Source organism: Zingiber officinale, chromosome 8A (assembly GCF_018446385.1).
Source record: "Zingiber officinale cultivar Zhangliang chromosome 8A, Zo_v1.1, whole genome shotgun sequence".
Taxonomy (NCBI): domain Eukaryota; kingdom Viridiplantae; phylum Streptophyta; class Magnoliopsida; order Zingiberales; family Zingiberaceae; genus Zingiber; species Zingiber officinale.
Genome location: NC_056000.1, coordinates 95616552 through 95637290, shown reverse-complemented (window position 1 = coordinate 95637290; position 20739 = coordinate 95616552).

Below are 20739 nucleotides of genomic sequence, written 5' to 3'. Positions count from 1 at the left end.
GAAATTGACAAGAATGTTATACAAGAAATGAAAAACTTATAAAAACAGAATTCTAACAATTAGTTATAACTATGCAAATGAAAAGAAAAGTTATGTCTAGTCTAACTCAATTCATAATTCCTAATATTATAGCACAATCCCCGGCAACGACACCAAAAACTTGTTGACATCCGCAAGTGTACGGAAATGTCGCAAGTAATATAAAAGATTATCGTATCCACAGGGACTGGAATAAGCACTAGAAATGCTTCAACACGAGTTAGCTAAACAACTAATCAATTGGTTTTCAAAAGATAAATGTAACTAATGAAAAGTAAACATAGAAATGAAAGATCAACAAACAAGATTATGGGCTATGATAAAGGAATGTTCTAGGAGTTTTGGTTTCTTTGTAAGATTCCTCAATGTAAATGATCTACCAAATCCTATTTCTCAATTGTCCAACATTTATAGAAGGTTGTCGGTTCTCTCTTCCAATAGACAACCGGCCTAGGATTGAAATCTATACCTAAATGTGATCAATTAGATATGAACTTATGTTGTCCTTACACGGGCATGTTCCTGTCACGAAAATCCCTCGGATAATCAACACAAAGATCATACTTCTCAACCCATAAGATATAAAGATTAATCCCTAAATCTATCTTACCTTCTTGAATTATCCTATTTTTTCCTAAATCTTATCCCTCAAACGTCCTTACACGAGCTTGCACCTTTCGCGTGCTTCCCTCGGAAAATCGAGTGGGAGACAATCTCTACAAGATCCATAGGTCATTCAAACAATCAATCTAAAATGAGAATTAGGTCCACATCACAACAATTCATTCAAGATTGAATTGATACAAACAAGACAATAACATAGAAACAAGGAAATGACAAATCCACAAGAGTTTACATCAATTCATCATACAAATACTCCCTCCATCCAAAATCAAAAAGATCTACTCCATGAATCGAAGAGAGAAATCCGAAAATACAAAGATTACAAGCATTTCTTGATCCCCAATCCAAGAAGAGGAGAGAAAGAAAACTTATTTAAGATGAAGCTTGGTCTTCGGATCCAATCCATACTCCTGGAGTCGAATCCGTTGAAGATTCTCCTTTAGATCGCCTAGAAATCCTCTCAAGATTGGAAGGAAAGACTCAAATCTCGCTCTCTCCCAAGAGAGAGAAGATCCCCTTTCAAATCTTGAAGAAGGGTTTAAATAGAGGTGAACTTTGGGCGCCACACGGCCTCGTGGCACGACCGTGGGAGGTTCACATGACCCTGCCCACTCTCCTCTCTGCCAGCCTTGCACGGCCGTGTGTGAAACACGGTTGTGGCAAACATCCGCCAATGGCCCCTTTACATGGCCGTGTAGATCTACACGACCTGAACTGCCTTAACCTCTGGAAATCTGGCACGGCCGTGTGATGCACATGGCCTGCTTCCTTCCCTGCCACTGAGAACCTCACACGGCCGTGTAAGACACACGGCCACGGCTTCTCTTATCTCTGGAAAACTCACATGGCCGTGTGATGCACAAGGCCTAGGCTTCTTCTCATGTCTGGGTTCATCATATCCTTGCACGGTCGTGTGAGGTTCACACGACCATGACCACTTCGTTTCCTGCTGCAGCCTTCTGGTTCGTGATCTCCACACGGCCTGGGAAACCCCCCAGAGCAGGGCAGTGCGTGGTTCAGGTAGGGCACCTTCTTCCCTTACTTTGCTCACAGATTTGTCTTCGAACATGAAATCTTCACCAATTTTGACTCCTGTGTATAGAAAATACACAAAAGCAGATCTCCGAACAAAGAGAGTAAATATGCTAAAAAGGAAAGCTGAAAGTATGAAAATGCATAGATCAAGCATGCTCAAAGTATGTGAATGTGCGTCAAAACATGCCAATAAGTTTATAGATATCAATTCCATTATATGGAAGGGATAGATCCTCATCTACATCACTCACATACCCAGTAATCAACTTTATAGTCCACCTTGTTATAGGTGACGTTTGCCGATACCAAAGTGTTGGGTTTTTCGGGTCACAAAAACCACTTTTTACATTGTAGAAACCCCGAATCCCATGCCACTGGATCCGTCCGAAGTTATAAAATTTCGTAAAAACTTCGTGTACATGTTTTCAAGCCTAGATCTACACTAGATCTACAAGGAAGAGACTTATACCTTTGTAGCGAAGCCTTTCGCGTATCCCGCTCATCCAAGGTTCACCAGATCTCAAGGTTGTCAAGTGTACAACCCTCTATGCGTATCCACACGAACAAATCGATGGAGAGAACCTCTAAAGATGTGCTAGCAACCTTAGAGGATAGCAATGGTGGAGGAGAGGGAGAGAAGAAAGGTAGAGAGGAAGAAGAATGATGTTACACAAAGCACCAAATGCTCCAAAAAAAATGTGGCCGACCACATCAAAAGGGTTTTAAATCTCCATGGGATACCAAGAGTCACAACTCTTGGTCTCCCTCATGAGGTTGTTGGGTTTTTCGGGCTGCGAAAACCGCTTTTTCGCGTCGCGAAAACCCCGAATCTCCCATGCCACTGGATCTCGTGCGAAGAAAACTTTTCAAAAACAATACAAGTACGAGTTTACAACTTAGATCTACTCCTAGATCTACATGAAGAAGAATTATACCCTTGTTGCGTGCCCTTTTTCGTATCCCGCTCGTCCTCGGTACGTCGGATCTCGAAGTTGTCAATGTAGACAACTCTCTACACGTATCCACACAAACACACTAGGTGGAGGTGACCAAAAACCAAGGTGTGCTAGCACCTATGTGGTTCGGCCAAGGAAGGAGGAGTGGGAGAGCTAGAGAGGAAGAAGGAAGAAAATGCACACTTGAATGAAAAATTGAATTCTCATTCAAACCAAAAGTGGCCGGCCACTCTCCATTGTGTAACTCCCAAAATTGCATTAAGTGCAATTAATGTGAAGCTATTAAGGAAAATGGCTTTGTAACTTCCATGAGGTGGCACCTATGATGATGTGGAGTAACATCATTGGTCCATATGATTGCCAACTCACCAATGAGGTGGCATAAAGTCAAGTCAAACTTGACTTTTAATCTTCCTCTCAAGTCAAGTCAAACTTGACCAAATCTCTTCCATGGTTGATCGAATCCAACCATTTGATTCAAGCCAACTTAATATAATGAATCTAATTCATTTAATTAAATTGATTCAATGAGTCAAAATCTAAATTAGACTCATTGAACACATGAATCAACTTGAGTCGAACTCAAGTTAGCCCAATTAGAATTACTCTTAATCCAATTTGATTCATCAAATGAATCTAATCCTCTTGGTTCATCATATGAACCTAATCTCCATCTAATTGTCCTAAGTGTGTGACCCTATAGGTTCTTGTAACGTTGGCAATGCCCTAAACCCATTTAGGAGCATAAGTAATGAGCGGTATCTAGCAACACATCATTACTACCCAAGTTACAAGAATGTCGAGATCCAACATCACCTTGTGACTACTAATTGTGACTCCTCACAATATATGACAAGTGTCCTTCTATCCTAGACATCTAGATTGATCAATGTGAGGCATAGACCGTGTCATCCTCTAACCAATCTAAATCTTGAACTTCAAGTAGACTCACTAAATCAAATGAGCTCAATATCCTATATTGACTCATTTGGGTATGACCATGCACTTCGTGGTCTCACACTATCAAGAATACCGATGTCACTCCCGTCATATAGGAGGGATAGATCCCATCTACATCACTCACATCCCTCCGCATAATTTGTTACATACCCAGTAATCACCTTTATAGTCCACCCAGTTACGGGTGACGTTTGACGAAACTAAAGTACATAACTCCTTATGTAGGGATCTATGGTGACTTTAGGTCTAAGGACTAGTAGTCATACTAATAGCCACATGAGAGAGTATATGACACTCATATAACGATCCATGATACTTTCTCATGCCGGGTCATTCAGTATACATTCTATAATGTATACCCATGTGTCAACTTGATATCTCTATATCCATGACTTGTGAGATCAAGTCATCGAGTAGACCTACATGCTAGTCTTATTGCATTAATATTGTCCCTGAATGTTAATACTCGACTAGGAATGATTAAGAGTAGTGTTCCCTATATCATCTCACTATCGGTTCAACTAACCGATTGATATAGGTAAGAACCGTCTACTCAAGGACATTATTATACTTAGTTTATTTGGCACCAATACTGTAACGCCCACCCTTCTTACCCAAGGGCGGCGCTACGATCTTATACTACTTACGTACATGCTTTAGTTATACTATAACAGCGGAAAATTTTAAATCATTCCTTTTATTTAAATAAGCATGATATCACATATTCTGATTAGTTCGAATGTGCATATATTGATCATATAACTAAAAATATTAATTTGTCCGAATCGTTCTTGCCGAGCCACCACCACACACATCACTATCTGCTCCTCCTGCTGCTCCGTCGTTCCGAATATCCGTCCCCCATATCTGCGGTACAAGGAAAGTAAGCTATGAGCACTCATGGCTCAGTAAGTTCCTTTCCTACTCACTAAAACCGAATTCATATCATTGCATATCAATATCATGCGAGGTATCATAAGCATACGACATACAAGGGTATCATATTCATATTCATATAATATCACATGACATTATATCTAATCATCAGATAATTCAAGCACATATGTAGGCAATGCATCATGAATTTGAAAACTTATACTTATAAGTACTTGAAATTAATATCATCATTAGAGGGGATCCCGGTTTGTACCACATACATAATGCGCGCGCTTCATAGGTAGGTCCAAGGTAGCAAGTCTTGAACCCTACCATGCATACATACTAGGCCCGAGTCTTACTCCATCGACCTAGGGCATTCAGAGGCCCATTACTGACGAGGCCTGTAACGACCCGCCTTCTACTACTAGGCTATAAGGCGAATCGCTACAGTTGTACTGTGCTAAACTATACTGTGCGGAAAGCTGGGCTAATTAAAATTTTACTCTACTATAACTAAGACAGCTGATAAGAAAGGTCTAAAGACCTCCTTTGCTGGTGTACATGTGCTAAAGAGGGGAAACTAAACATCCCAACTTAGCTAGGGACTCATAATTTACTTCCCAGCTAGCTGCTGATCGATCCACGGATCGATCAGACCTGCTACGATTCTGTCCCCAGCTGGATCGGTCGGCAGACCGATCCAGGTATGTCTGGATCGGTCGGCAGACCGATCCAGGAACCTGGGAATTCTCCGGAAGCTACTGTATTGCGCTGGATCGGTCGGCTGACCGATCCAGGTATGTCTGGATCGGTCGGCAGACCGATCCAGGAACCTGGGAATTCTCCGGAAGCTACTGTATTGCGCTGGATCGGTCGGCTGACCGATCCAGGAGGATACAGTAGCATACTGTATCCGTCTGGATCGGTCGGCAGACCGATCCAGTGGCACGATCAGGCTCTGATCGGTCTGGAGACCGATCAGAGTCTGATTTCGCCCGGAAAATCAGACTTCAGCACTTTGGCGTGCCAAAATACAATCTAACGACTACCTACTGCATAATAAACTATTCTAACAACATGTAATAACATTCTAACATGATTACTGACATTTTAAAACATTCTTTCATAGTTCAATGCGTTCCAAATCTAAATTGCATGAAAATGAAAGTATCAAAACTAATAAGCTGAAAGTGCTGAACGTAAATGCTAACGAGTTCTAATGCATAATTAAAACTTGTTAGATCCCTGAGATCTTTCATTCCAGTTCCACACACACACATCCTCATCTGCATTGACCTCCAGCCTCCACTGCTAATCCACTTTTCTTTTACCTGTATCTGCAGTATAAGAAAAGTAGTATCTGTAAGCTAACGCTTAGTAAGAAACCATCTACCTCACAAAATCATGCATACGATGCAGTTATGATTTGAAAACATGCTATTCGAAAATATTTTGAACAGGCTAGCATGGCATGGCATACAATCATAGAAACATGGCATACTGAACAAGTCATGGCATAGCATACAACTAATCATAAAGCTAACATAGAGAACTGAACTGAAACATAATACTGAGCTAAACTAAACTAAACTGAAGCTGAAATCAACTCAACTAACATAACTGATTTTGAGTTTGAAAACTAGTACATAATAAGTGAAAATAATAAACATGCTGTTGGGCCCGGCAACTGTACTTGCTGTGCGCGCATCCCTACTAGACCCGGGGTTGCAAGTCCCGAATTTAGCAGGGTTTACTAGGTTGTCTGAACCTAGGGACGACTGTGGGAGTCCAACCCAATGGATATCTAATCCAGTACAGTGCCACTGAAAATAAAATACTGAAATAGCTAATACATGCTTTTTCATACTATTCCTAGGTTATCTGAACCTAGAGCTAGGTTATCTAAACCTAGAGGCGACTGTGGGAGCCCACCCATTGGATATCTAATCCATATAAGCTGAAATAAACTGAAAATACTGAATAGATACCTCTAAAGTATCTAACTGAGCTGTTACAAATGCCTATGGTGCATTTTTACTAAACTAGCTATTTTATCGAACACCTGGGATGCTCTAACTCTTCTTCCTATTAGGGAGACCACCTCTAGGCACCCGACAACATCTAACCTCCTATCTGAAGAGGGAAGACATGCCCGGCCCATCTAAAGGTGCTCAACTAAGTCCCTAATCTGCGAAGAGAGTTAAATACACCCTAGATATCGATAAAAATCCGCATACATCCTAACTAAAGTATAAAAACTCAACCGGAAGCTATTATACTGCAGGTGAGGGGTTTCTTACCTCTTGATCGTAATTTCTTACGATTCTATTCGCTAGAACTCCGGTGGAGATGATCCTCTCGACGATCCGATCACGTCTTCGCGTTCCTCTCGCGGAGAAGAACCTCTTTCGTGTTGGAGTCGTCGCCGGAAGATGAACCTAGGGACCTTGGGCTAGGGCGCCGAGAGAAGGAGGAGGAAAGAAGAGGCGGCGTGAGGTTTTGGGAGAGGAGAAAAAGTGGCGTGAGGTTTTGGTTGAGAGATTTCCAAACCAAAACTAAGTTAAAATAAACCAAACCCACTTGAACCTCCTATTTATATTAAGTGGTAATTTCCGCCCAAACCTAACATAAATATTATTGAATCCCTTTCCTTTCAGCACGGCCCTGCTGGGTTCACTGGTTTCTAACATTATCCGTAAACCGTAGGTCTCGGGTTCAATTCCCGCTTAGGCCGTTTTACGATTCTATTTATTTTTGCTACTTCCGCTACTCGGAAAATTCCGGAAAAATATCTAAAAACTCCAGAAAAATCATAGAATAATTCTAAAATAAATTCGGGAATTTTTCGGGCTTTACAAGGCCCGAGTCTTACTCCATCGACCCCGAGGCGTTTACGGAGCCCACCCTTGGTACAAATCATACAAAAATAACTTATCATGCATAACTATCATATTATGTCCCTAACAATCATTCATGCATTTCCTTTTTCATTTCTTTTCATTATGTATAGCATTTCCTATGCTATAACATATCATTACGTAACATAATTTCATTTCTTCTCATTATGTATAGCATTTCCTATGCTATAACATATCATGGCATATTACGTAACATAATTTCATTTCTTTTCATTATGTATAGCATTTCCTATGCTATAACATATCATGGCATATTACGTAACATAATTTCATTTCTTCTCATTATGTATAGCATTTCCTATGCTATAACATATCATGGCATATTACATAACATAATTTCATTTCTTCTCATTATGTATAGCATTTCCTATGCTATAACATATCATAGCATATTACATAACATAATTTCATTTCTTCTCATTATGTATAGCATTTCCTATGCTATAACATATCATAGCATATTACATAACATAATTTCATTTCTTCTCATTATGTATAGCATTTCCTAGGTTTCTTTCCCTTTTTCTTTTATTTTCCTTCATGGCCGAAACCTACCAGTCCTTAAGCTAGGTTTCTTAAATGGCCTAAAGCATGGAAAGCCTAAGTAAATATCATGGCAAAAGCTACTAAGAACATCATACACAAAATTGGATCATAAACAAGCTAGGACTCTTGTGATCTTACATGTCTTATATCATGTAACCAATTTTCTACATTCCAATTAAACATGAGAGCATTAATCAACTTTCATATCATAATATCACAGAGGTCTTGAGCATATTAATATTTTTGTTTAGGCTAATCTAAGCTATCCCTTTTATCATGGCCGAAAAACCCTAAAAAGAGTTCATGAGTTTCTAGCAATGTGAACACCCTTTAAGAAACTTTATATCCTATCATAGGAGCATGTTTAGTCTTTCTAACCCTTAACCTTTCTGGTCCGAAGCATACAAGTGAGTTTTCTTTTGGTTCCAATTAATTTCCAAGCAAGAAAACCATAGAAAGGTCCTTAGCATTTCATAGAAGGAACCTTGCACTAGTTTAGTTAGACAATAATCTTCCTAGCCTCTTTATAATATTTTTGGTTAAATCCTAGGGTTAGATACTCCTCTGATCATACATCATATCAGTATAAAATCATGGAAAAGAATCCTTCTACATAGCATAGAAAATCTTATCATGAAATGAGGTCTTGTTTAAATCATCTTAGATTTGAAAACCTTTTCTTTAGCTGAATTTTCTTAAATTCTTTCCTAGGTTTTCTAATCCTTATAAATCCGAAAATCACATAAAAGCCTTGTACCACAGGTGAGGGGAAGCTTACCTTCTTTGCTTAAGTTTCCTAGAGTTGAGAACTTGCTTGTGGACCTTTCTTCCTTGCTTGCTTTGCTCGGCACCAATGGAGGAAGCTAGGTCTTTTGGTGGAGAGGGGGAGGAATAAGAGACTTCTTCCTCTTGTGTTGCTCGGCAACAACAAGAAAGAAAAGAGGGAGAGAGTGAGGAGGAAGAAGAGGTTTCTTCCTCTTGTGTTGCTCGGCAACAAGAAGAAGAAAAGAGGGAGAGAGTGAGTTCTCGGCACCAATGGAGGAGAGGAGGAGAATGAGTTGAGGATGAAGTTGAAGTCACCCATCCATGCCTATTTATACTAAAATGAGGGGAGGAAAACTTGACTTGATTCATCCTCCTTATTTATTTCTCCTCTTTAATGATAAGAATATTCTAGAGAAATGCTTCTTGAGTTCTCTCTTTTCTTTCCTTTAATTTCTCTCTTTTATTTCCTTTAATTAAAATTCCTATCTCTCCTTTTACAATATTCACTCCTATCACACTTGGTTAACACATGCATGCATCCACAAGAGAACCAAGGATCAAATCCTTCTCCTAACATATTTTTGTACAAAATAATTCATGTATATGCATTATGCATAAATATTTCATACACATATATATTATCTCATATTCCTTCCTTTTGTTTACATTAATTCCATGTATTATAAATATAGATGATTTATATTCTCAACTTTATTTTCTTTCATAAAGTTTTAATCATCTAAATCCTTCCCATCTTAATATTCAACTTAGAATATTTACACCTTCTTTTCACTACCTTCAAACTCTCATTATCCTTACTTTCTTATCTAGGCTTTCTAGGGGTGTTACAAACTCCCCTACTTATTGAAAGTTCGTCCCCGAACTTAGAATGAAAATTTCTGCTCAGATTCCTTCTTATGTTATAGCCTAAGGTTCTTGTATCTAGGCTACCATTCATGCATCCTAGAATATCACCTACTTATCATCTTGCACCATTTTCTAGGGTATAACTTAAGGTATCCTTCCTAGGCTACCATTCATGCATCCTAGAGTATCATACTATTTTTAACACATACTTGTCATCATGCACCCTTCTCTAGGGTATAGCTTAAGGTATCCTTCCTAGGCTATTATTCATGTATCCTAGAGTATCATACTAATTTTTGCATATAAATAAATTAAGCAACTGTACTTACTTGGAGCGACAGGAAGGAGCTTGATGTGTGTGTAGTGAGCTGGCAAAACTACCACCTGTAACGCCCACCCTTCTTACCCAAGGGCGGCGCTACGATCTTATACTACTTACGTACATGCTTTAGTTATACTATAACAGCGGAAAATTTTAAATCATTCCTTTTATTTAAATAAGCATGATATCACATATTCTGATTAGTTCGAATGTGCATATATTGATCATATAACTAAAAATATTAATTTGTCCGAATCGTTCTTGCCGAGCCACCACCACACACATCACTATCTGCTCCTCCTGCTGCTCCGTCGTTTCGAATATCCGTCCCCCATATCTGCGGTACAAGGAAAGTAAGCTATGAGCACTCATGGCTCAGTAAGTTCCTTTCCTACTCACTAAAACCGAATTCATATCATTGCATATCAATATCATGCGAGGTATCATAAGCATATGACATACAAGGGTATCATATTCATATTCATATAATATCACATGACATTATATCTAATCATCAGATAATTCAAGCACATATGTAGGCAATGCATCATGAATTTGAAAACTTATACTTATAAGTACTTGAAATTAATATCATCATTAGAGGGGATCCCGGTTTGTACCACATACATAATGCGCGCGCTTCATAGGTAGGTCCAAGGTAGCAAGTCTTGAACCCTACCATGCATACATACTAGGCCCGAGTCTTACTCCATCGACCTAGGGCATTCAGAGGCCCATTACTGACGAGGCCCGAGTCTTACTCCATCGACCCCGGGGCGTTTACGGAGCCCACCCTTGGTACAAACCATACAAAAATAACTTATCATGCATAACTATCATATCATGTCCCTAACAATCTTTCATGCATTTTCTTTTTCATTTCTTTTCATTATGTATAGCATTTCCTATGCTATAACATATCATTACGTAACATAATTTCATTTCTTCTCATTATGTATAGCATTTCCTATGCTATAACATATCATGGCATATTACGTAACATAATTTCATTTCTTTTCATTATGTATAGCATTTCCTATGCTATAACATATCATGGCATATTACGTAACATAATTTCATTTCTTCTCATTATGTATAGCATTTCCTATGCTATAACATATCATGGCATATTACATAACATAATTTCATTTCTTCTCATTATGTATAGCATTTCCTATGCTATAACATATCATAGCATATTACATAACATAATTTCATTTCTTCTCATTATGTATAGCATTTCCTATGCTATAACATATCATAGCATATTACATAACATAATTTCATTTCTTCTCATTATGTATAGCATTTCCTAGGTTTCTTTCCCTTTTTCTTTTATTTTCCTTCATGGCCGAAACCTACCAGTCCTTAAGCTAGGTTTCTTAAGTGGCCTAAAGCATGGAAAGTCTAAGTAAATATCATGGCAAAAGTTACTAAGAACATCATACACAAAATTGGATCATAAACAAGCTAGGACTCTTGTGATCTTACATGTCTTATATCATGTAACCAATTTTCTACATTCCAATTAAACATGAGAGCATTAATTAACTTTCATATCATAATATCACAGAGGTCTTGAGCATATTAATATTTTTGTTTAGGCTAATCTAAGCTATCCCTTTTCTCATGGCCAAAAAACCCTAAAAAGAGTTCATGAGTTTCTAGCAATGTGAACACCCTTTAAGAAACTTTATATCCTATCATAGGAGCATGTTTAGTCTTTCTAACCCTTAACCTTTCTGGTCCGAAGCATACAAGTGAGTTTTCTTTTGGTTCCAATTAATTTCCAAGCAAGAAAACCATAGAAAGGTCCTTAGCATTTCATAGAAGGAACCTTGCACTAGTTTGGTTAGACAATAATCTTCCTAGCCTCTTTAAAATATTTTTCGTTAAATCCTAGGGTTAGATACTCCTCTGATCATACATCATATCAATATAAAATCATGAAAAAGAATCCTTCTACATAGCATAGAAAATCTTATCATGAAATAAGGTCTTGTTTAAATCATCTTAGATTTGAAAACCTTTTCTTTAGCTGAATTTTCTTAAATTCTTTCCTAGGTTTTCTAATCCTTATAAATCTGAAAATCACATAAAAGCCTTGTACCACAGGAGAGGGGAAGCTTACCTTCTTTGCTTAAGTTTCCTAGAGTTGAGAACTTGCTTGTGGACCTTTCTTCCTTGCTTGCTTTGCTCGGCACCAATGGAGGAAGCTAGGTCTTTTGGTGGAGAGGGGGAGGAAGAAGAGACTTCTTCCTCTTGTGTTGCTCGGCAACAACAAGAAAGAAAAGAGGGAGAGAGTGAGGAGGAAGAAGAGGTTTCTTCCTCTTGTGTTGCTCGGCAACAAGAAGAAGAAAAGAGGGAGAGAGTGAGTTCTCGGCACCAATGGAGGAGAGGAGGAGAATGAGTTGAGGATGAAGTTGAAGTCACCCCTCCATGCCTATTTATACTAAAATGAGGGGAGGAAAACTTGACTTGATTCATCCTCCTTATTTATTTCTCCTCTTTAATGATAAGAATATTCTAGAGAAATGCTTCTTGAGTTCTCTCTTTTCTTTCCTTTAATTTCTCTCTTTTATTTCCTTTAATTAAAATTCCTATCTCTCCTTTTACAATATTCACTCCTATCACACTTGGTTAACACATGCATGCATCCACAAGAGAACCAAGGATCAAATCCTTCTCCTAACATATTTTTGTACAAAATAATTCATGTATATGCATTATGCATAAATATTTCATACACATATATATTATCTCATATTCCTTCCTTTTGTTTACATTAATTCCATGTATTATAAATATAGATGATTTATATTCTCAACTTTATTTTCTTTCATAAAGTTTTAATCATCTAAATCCTTCCCATCTTAATATTCAACTTAGAATATTTACACCTTCTTTTCACTACCTTTAAACTCTCATTATCCTTACTTTCTTATCTAGGCTTTCTAGGGGTGTTACAAATACAAGTAAGTATAATAACGAAAATCCAAATGCCTTTATTTATATAGAATATGATACAATAAGTCCAAAATACAATCATCAAATCATTGGCTCTAGGGCTCTAGCTAACAGAGGTGGCATACACACATAAGTGGCCTTGATGATGTGGCACATCATCATTAGTCCACTTAATGCAAACTCACAAATGAGGTGGCAATGGTCAAGTCAAACTTGACCTTTCATCTTCCTCTCAAGTCAAGTCAAACTTGACCACTTCTCTCCCATGGTTGATCAAATTTAACCATTGGTTCAAGTCAATTTTAATTTAATGAATCTCTATTCATTGAATTAAATTGGCTCAATGAGTTTAAGTTCAAATTAGACTCATTTAACACATGAACCAAATTGAATACATCTCAATTAGTTTACTTTGTATTACTCTTAATCCAATTTAGTTCATCACATGAACCTAATCCTCTTAGTTCATCATATGAACCTAATCTCCATCTAATTGCCCTTTGTGTGTGACCCTATAGGTTCTTGTAACGTTAGCAATGCCCCTAAACCCATTTAAAAGCATATGTAATGAGTGGTATCTAGTAACACATCATTACTACCCAAGTTACAAGAATGTTCAGATCCAACATCACCTTGTGACTACTAATTGTGACTCTTCACAATACGTGGCAAGTGTAATTTTATCCTTTACATCTAGATTGATCAATATGAGGCATAGACCGTGTCATCCTCTAATCAATCTAAATCTTGAATCCCAAGTAGACTCACTCAATCAAATGAGCTCAACATCTCATATTAACTCATTTGGGCATGGTCATGCACTTAGTGGTCTCACTCTATTAAGAATAATGATGTCTCTCCCATCATATAGGAGGGATAGATCCCATCTACATCACTCACATCCCTCCGCATAATTTGTTACATATCCAGTAATCGCCTTTATAGTCCACCCAGTTACGGGTGACGTTTGACGAATCCAAAGTATGTAACTCCTTATGTAGGGAACCATGGTGACTTCAGGTCCAAGGACTAATAGTCATAATAATAGCCATATGAGAAAGTATATGTCACTCATATAACGATCCATGATACTTTCTCATGGCGGGTCATTCAGTATACATTCTCCAATGCATACCCATGTGTCACCTTGATATCTCCATATCCATGACTTGTGAGATCAAGTCATCGAGTTGACCTACATGCTAGTCTCATCGCATTAACATTGTCCCTGAATGTTAATACTTGACTAGAAATTATTAAGAGTAGTGTTCCCTATATCATCTCACTATCGATTCAACCAATCGATTGATATAAGTAAGAACCTTCTACTCATGGATGCTATTATACTTAGTTATTTGGAACCAATACAAGTAAGCATAATAACCATAAACAAATGCCTTTATATACATAAGAAATATGATACAATGAGTTCATACAACAATCATCAAATGATTGGCTATAGGGCTCTAACTAACACAAAGTACACAACTCCTTATGTAGGGAACCGTAGTGACTTCAGGTCTGAGGACTATTTATACCAATAGTTACATGAGAATGTTTATGACACTCATATAATGATCCATGAAATATTCTCATGGTGGGTCATTCAGTATATATTCTCTAATATATACCCGTGTGCCAACCTGATATCTCATATCCATGACTTGTGAGATTAAGTCATCCGTTGAACTACATGCTAGTCTTAGCGCATTAATATTGTCCTTGCATATTAATGTTTGTCTAGGAATAGTTAAGAGTAGTGTTCTATATATATTTACAATATATATCACTATTAATTCAACCAATTGATATGTTATAGATTAGAACCTCTTACTCTAGGACATTATTATACAAATTCATTCTGCACTAAATTGAAATAAATATAATAATCAACTTTGCCTTTTATTAATAATAAAACATGATACAAAAGGAGCCCTTTACATGATATCATAATTAGTACTAGGGCTAATACTAACATTAACTCCTATGATAATTTCTCTGTTTGTTACTTCATCTTGTCCATTACTCTGTGAATATGTCACAGAGGTAAAAGCTTGTGCGATGTCATAATCAAAACACCATTTCTTAATTTTCCTACCTTGAAATTGCCTTCCATTATCAGAAACTATTTTGTGTGGAATACTAAATCTTCAAACAATATGCTACCATAAAAATTTAATAACTGTATTTTCAGTAATTCTAGCCAATGGTTCTACTTCTACCCATTTAGAAAAATAACCAACAGCTACTAATAAGAACTTCCTCTGAGCAGGCGCAAGAGAGAAAGACCCTACTATATTCATGCCCCATTGATCAAAAGGATAAGATACTATAAAAGTCTTCAATAATTCAGTAGGATTACGAGGAATATTTTGATATTTTTGACAAGATAAACAAGTTCTCACAAGCTGAGCAGCATTTGCTTGTAAAGTAGGCTATAAATATCTAGCTAATTATATCTTTCTAGCAAGAGATCGACCTCCCATATGGCTACCACAAGAACCTTGATGTACCTCTTGTAAGATATACTGTATGCCATCTGATCCAACACATTTGAGTAGAGGACTAGAGAAGGCCCTTTTATATAGATGATCTCTAATCATAGCGTGTTGGCTTGCTCTCTTCTTAAATACCCTAGCTTGTTATGCATCAGTGGGTAGAATTCCTTGTCGTAAAAATAGAATGATAGGTGTTCTCCAATCACCCTGAATTTCTAGATTAGCTTGTTGGTCAACACAAACTACTAATACTGTTTGATCCACGGGTCTATCCAAATTCCAAGGTACAATGGCAAAAGTTAATTTAGCTAACTCATCTGCTACTTGATTATTTGTTTGAAGGATTTTCTTTACACTTACTTCATGAAATTCAGCTTGTAATTTGTTAAAGGCCTCTGTATATAGCTTGAGTCGCTCATTGCTAATTCCAAAGTTACTTGTTAATTGTTGGGCTTCCAATTGAGAATCAGAATGAATTACTACCCGAGTAGCTCCCACATGCTTAGCAGCCTGTAAGCCTACTATCAATGCCTCATATTTGACCTCATTGTTAGTGGCTCTATAATTCAATTTAACAGATAGTTGGATTCGATCTTCTCTAGGAGATATAAGAAGAATCTCAATTCCACTACCTTATTGAGTAGAAGACTCATCCACATAGATGATCCAGGTTTCCTCTGTTTCCGGACTTGGTATTTTTGTTATGAAATTCGCCAAAGCATGAGCTTTGATGGTTGCTCGAGGATGATATTATATATCATATTAACTAAGTTCGGTCATCCACTTAATCAATCTTTTAGACACTTCTAGGTTAACAAGCACCTGACCGAGAGTGTCGTTAGTCAATACGATAATTAGATGTGACAGAAAAGAAAGGAGCAACCTCGGGGCTGCTAGAACTAATCCATAAGCTAACTTCTCAAGTGTCGTATATCGACACTCTACTCCTTTTAATAAATGGGTCAAAAAATATACAGGTAATTGTGCTTTCTCTTCTTGCCTCACTAATACAGAACCAATAGCATGATCGTTGGCTGATAAGTACACCCACAAAGTTTCTCCTACTACTAGTTTAGCTAATACAGGAAGAGTAGATAAATATTCTTTTAGCTCCTCAAATGCCTTGCTGCAATCCTCATCCCATTAGAACTTAGTTGCTCGTTGGAGTACCTTGTGTTGGGATCTAGCACGCTAAACACGTGAAAGCGTAGTAGAAATTAACTGGATCCTCTATCCAGCAGATCCATGCGAAGGGAAGAAATATTGCTAAAGACAATCTATACTAAGTTACATGATAGGATTATACCCTTGATGCGTGCACACGATCTCCTAACACCTCGGATCTCCACACGATCACACGTCCGCGCCTCTATGGTATCCACATGAACAAGCTTTGTCTTTGTTTGTCTCACAAAAAACAAGACGGAGAAGAAAACACCTAAGGTTTTGATAGCAGCCTCAATAGGAGTTTCGGCCAAGAGAGGGAAGGAGGAAGAAGAAGAATGCAAAAGGCTTTTCACCTTCTCATCTACCTAAAAATATCATCCAAAATGATATATATATCCACCCCATGAATACCAAGGGTTTTGCCCTTTCATCTTCTAATCCAATGGCTCAAAATTGACCATTCAATCTAATGGTTCAATTTTGACCATTCAACTTCCTTGGTGAAATCAAGTTCACCCAATGAGTCTAACCCATTGATTCTCATGCAATTCAAATTCAATGAATCTAGTTTGAATTAAACTCAATCCAACAATTGGATCCATTTGAGTCTAACTCAATAAGTCCAATTCGGATTAGACTTAATCTAATGATTCAACACATGAACCCATCTCCATATCAACTTGTTCTTTGTGTGTGACCCTATAGGTTCTCGTAACGTTGGCAATGTACCCAAATCAACATTTAGATACATAAGCAATGAGTGACATCTAGCAAGGCATCATTGCTACCCAAGTGACGAGAAAGTCAAGATCTGACCTAACCTATCCGTGGCTATTATCTTGTATGACTTGGTCCATCTATCCTTGATATCTAGATTGATCAATGAGGAATGGACCGTGTCATCCTCTTATCAACCTTAGTGTTTCTTGATCTCTAAGTAGACACACTCAATCAAATAAGTACAATATCTCATATTGACTCATTTGCATATGACCATGATTTCTTGTGTCCTACTAATCAAGGGGCCCACAGATATCACTTCCATCATATGGAAGGGATAGATCCCATTTACATCACTCACATCCCTCCGCATAATTCATTGCTTACCCAGTGATCAACTTTATAGTCCACCCTGTTACAGGTGGCGTTTGACGATACCAAAGTATACAAATCCTTATGTAGGGAACCGTAGTGACTTCAGGTCTAAGGACTATTCATACCAATATTCACATGAGAATGTTTATGCCACTCATATAACCATCCATGAATCATTTTCATGGTGGAGCATTCAGTATATATTCTCTAATATATACCATGTATCAACCTGATATCTCATATCCATGACTTGTGAGATTAAGTCATCCGTTGACCTACATGCTAGTCTCAACGCATTAATATTATCCTTGTCAATTAATGCTCGACTAGGAATAATTAAGAGTAGTGTTCTCTACAATATCTCATTATCAATTCAGCTAATTGATATACTATAGATAAGAACCTACTACCCAAGGACATTATTATACTTATTCAATCGGCACCGAACTAAAATAAATATAATAACCAACTTTACCTTTTATTAATAATGATATATGATACAAAATGAGTCCTTTACAATCATCTCATAATTAGTACTAGGGCTAATACTAACACCTTGAAGAAGGGGATATTCCGATCAGCTCACCAAGAGATGAAGTGAGACAGGGTGAGAATCCTCCCTATCAATCTTTGGGCCTCCTTTAGGTTCTTTGGAGGAGCCATTTCTTGTATTGCTTTTACCTTGCTAGGGTTGACTTCTATTCCCCGCTCGGTCACCATGTATCCCAAGAACTTCCAACTGTTGGCCCCAAATAAACACTTGTTGGGATTGAGCTTGAGCCCATACCTCCTCAATGTCCTATAAATTTCTTCAATATCAGCACATAAACTAGAAGCACGTATAGATTTAATAAGAATATCATCCACATAAACTTCCATGTTCCTTCTAATCTGCTTCTCAAAGACCTTGTTCATAAGCTATTAATAAGTTGCTCCTACATTCTTTAAACCAAAAGGTATAAGATTATAACAATAAGTACCCTCAACAGTTATAAAGCTAACCTTTTCCTGATCTGCCTTGGTGAGCGAAATTTGGTGATACCCTTGATAGGCGTCCAGCATACTGATGAACTCACATCTAGCTGTAGAATCCACCACTTGATCTATACGAGGCAGAGGATAATAATCCTTTGAACAAGCTTTATTGAGGTCTCTAAAATCAATACATACTCGTCACTTATTACTAGGCTTAGAAACCAAGACCACATTAGCCAACCAGCTTGGAAATTGTACTTCTCGAATATATCTGGCTTCTAGTAGTTGTCCACTTCTTTCTTGATAATTTTGTTTTGACCGGCTCTGAAATCCCTTTTCTTTTGTTTAATCGGCTGGGCATCTGGGTATATATGCAGAGTGTGCTCCATAACTGTTGGTGCAACACCTTTTACTTAGGTGTGCATGCGAACACGTTAGTATTTCTAATTAAGTATTTTACCAAGTCTTCCTTGAGATCTAAAAGCCTAATCGGCAGCAATGTGAGTAGTAGATTTCGGTCGCCCGATTTGTATCTGCACCTCTTCCTTCTCCTCATATACAATAGTGGACGATTTTCATGAATAGTGTTAATATCCATCCTCTAATCTTTTCGGGCGACATTAGCTTCCGCCCTTACGATCTCCACATAGCACTTACGTGCTACTATTTAGTCTCTTTTGACTTCCCCCACTTGATCATCCACAAGAAATTTTATTTTCTGGCAGAAAGTATAAACGACCACCCTAAATTCATTCAATGCCGACCGACCCAAAATAATATTGTATGTTGATGGAGCGTCCACCGCCATGAAAACTGATTGTTGTGTCAGTATAAGCGGCTCCTCCCGTAAAGATATGGCCAATTTTATTTGACGCAGTGGTTGTACTTCATTACCTGTGAACCCATATAATGGAGTAACCATAGGCTGAAGCTCACTCGAGTCGATCTGCAGCTGATCAAAAGTTTTTTTTAAAGATAATATTAATAGAACTACTAGTGTCAATAAAAGTATGATCAATATTGTAATTGTCTATAACAACCTTAATTATTAACGCATCATCATGGGGTACTTCTACACCTACCAGATCATTGGGCCCAAAACTAATTTCTTGCCCTACCGACTTCTCAGTACTACATCCAACAACATGGATTATTAATCACCGAGCGTGTGATTTTCTCGCCCAATTTGAATCACCATCAGTGGGTCCTCCAGCTATCATGTTTATGCTACCTCGGGTAGCATTGTTGTGATTTTCTTCTTACCGGACTGATGGTTGCTCTAGCTGTACTTGATTCGACGTTTGTCCTTGTACAGTGGGGAGAGGTAATATTCCTGGTTGTTGTTCACTCGGTTGATACTCAATTTTGAGAGGATTATTCTGTCGTAGATACCGTCGGTGATTTGGGATTGGAGAATGCCGACGATAGCGGGTTCTACCGGCCTGCTAATTCTTTAGAGAAAAATAATTTTCAGTGTTGTGGATGCTGGTCCGATGACAGGTGCACCACCTTTAAGGGAAATGTGCGGAATCATCTACATATTGTACTTCTTGAGGCCAAGGCTTGGGATGACGATGGTGTGGATCCGCCCGAGGTCCTTTAGGGGGCTAGGCAGGTGCCACTTGTTGGTGCAAGTTGCACCAGAATCAAACCTAAGTTTTGATGTTGTCAAAGGTTCAAGTTAAGTCTTGTTATGATCTAACAAGTTGACTGAGTGTGCAGGATGTTTACTCAACTGGGAAAGATTTAGTTGGAAGCTAGGCAGGAGAAATCTTAGCAGATCATGGAACCCAGGTGTAAGTCCAAGAGGGTCAAGGGGACATGATGCTTGGCAGTACGATCGAGAGGTCTGGAGGACCGAAGATCAAGAGAAAAGTCCTGGGGAGCCGATCAAGGCTGAGTGAAAAGTCTAAACTAGATCTGGAGGATCAAAGTTTGGTAGGTAGGTTGGGGTAAACAAACTGGAGGAGAGACAGTGAGGTCGAGTTCCCGAAGGGAACAACGTTAAGTCACTGATCCAACTGAAGAAACTGGGAAGGTTTTCAAGTTGAGATCAAGACAGTCCTACTGTCTTTATATTACTCATGATTTTTATTACTGTGCAAATCTCTGTTTTGTAGGATATT